The sequence below is a fragment of the Muntiacus reevesi genome, chromosome 2 (assembly GCF_963930625.1).
Source record: "Muntiacus reevesi chromosome 2, mMunRee1.1, whole genome shotgun sequence".
Classification (NCBI taxonomy): Eukaryota; Metazoa; Chordata; class Mammalia; order Artiodactyla; family Cervidae; genus Muntiacus; species Muntiacus reevesi.
In genome coordinates, this window is record NC_089250.1 from 96428533 (window position 1) to 96430477 (window position 1945).

Here is a 1945-nt window from a genome sequence, read left to right on the forward strand (position 1 = left end):
TATTTATATTTGGACTCTTGCATATCATACAAAAAATGGAGGGCTGAGATATTGAGAGATACTCGAGTGCCTTCTGAATGATAAAAATTTATGTTCAGTATAATTTAAGCTTTAAATGTATTTTGATGTATTCAGTTTTATTTTGGTTTTATCAGTTAAAATGGTAAACTTAGCTAACTCTGTTATTTAGAACACTTATTAACCTGTTCATAACCATTTTTGTTTTTTTTTTAATTGGTATTTTCCAGTCCTATCAACTAGAGTGTTCAACAGAGAAGACAACCTGGTTGGGAGTTCAGACCCCTGGATTGAGAGTTAGGTAATGAGGACTCAAGACTGGCTGTTAACAACTCCTTATGGGAGAATTTCCTTGGGCAAGTCAAGTCACTTCTCCCAGGGCCCAGTTTCCTTATCTCTGAATTGAAAGCCTCAGCCTGCAGTACCAAAGTTCATGGCAGTCCAGAGTGAATACACTTTGCATGTTGAAATTATTACAAAAACACCAAAGACCTAGTGACCTCAAAAAGCACTTTACACTTCTTTTACTATGAAAGATTAAAAAAAAACATATTCAACAAACATTGAATGAATTCTTTCCATTTACTTATCACTAAATTAAACTGACAGTTTCATTAGTTACTAATGGCTCTCATTTGGCTTGGGGGTCAGGGTTGCTAGATAAAATATAGGACACTCAGTTACATTCACCTGTCCCATGCAATTTAGGGCATATTTTAAAAGTATTTATTGTCTGAAATTCACATGTAACTGGGTATCCTGTATTTTCATTTGCTAAATCTGGCAATTTAGTAGATCAGAAAGGGTGAGGAGAGGGGAGCAAAATTAAATTGAGGGAAAACCGACAGAAGCATTTTTGGAATTATCCAGTTGTGAATTTACAGATAAACAGGAGGAGATAAAAATGTCAAGTAGCATTTTCCAAAGTTTATTCTGTGGGACCAACCCTGAATGAAACTCTGTTAAAAAGGCAAATAGTCCTTTCTTTATAAATGTTAAAGTAAGTTGGAGAAATACTTTATATTTTATCTTCTTCTTAAGAGAAGTTATTTTTCTTATTGCAAGACTTCCCAGGGCATTTATAGGTGAAAGTTAGTTGTGCCTTTCTCAGAGGGAAATACTCTCTGTTGAGCTGCCTGTGCTTATTTAACCAGGATCTCTTCTTTGTGGTCCTAGAATACTATCAACAGTCCACAGTGTTCTTGAACATACTTGTGAACATCAGAGTTAATAAAACCACAACAGTGTACTGCATGGGTCAGTCATTGCAAACAGCACAGAGGCTTCTTCCTGATTGGGTGGACATGTGGGTCATTGTGGTAAATTATTCAAGGAGTAACTGTCCTGGGTTACTCCAAGCCACAGATAATTGCCAACTATCATTACACAGCACAAATGCATTCATTTAAAATGCCAGTTTGGTATATACCAGCAATGCTGATTATAAAACACTGTAATTAGTTAATGTAGCTTGGTGGCAGCTGACCCAGTATTAGTAAGCATTCTCTCCATCTAAATTTGTCATCTATAACTTGTTAGTGACAGATACTCAAAAGGGTCCAGTGTTTGACTGCAAAGAAAACAGAAACCCATGTATACAGTAAGCTTGTTGGTTGTTTGCAAAGGAATGTGACTATTTTGAAAATTAATATGTACTATCATAGTTGATGAGTTAAACTGTTTTTGTTTAAACAAGTTATTAAATTCATAGCCATCTTTAGCCATTAATTTTGATCAATTAACACACTGAAATAACTATCGTGGGAGTCCACAAATTTTCAGTTGGACCTCATCTGTTAATAGGCTGATAATCCTCTTCGGAGTGACTACAACTGTTCCCAAGCAATTAGGTGCAGTGGTGTGAGCACCACTAAGCCTTAGGAGTCAACTCACATTCCCTCTTTCTCCCATTCTAAAAACTAACCTG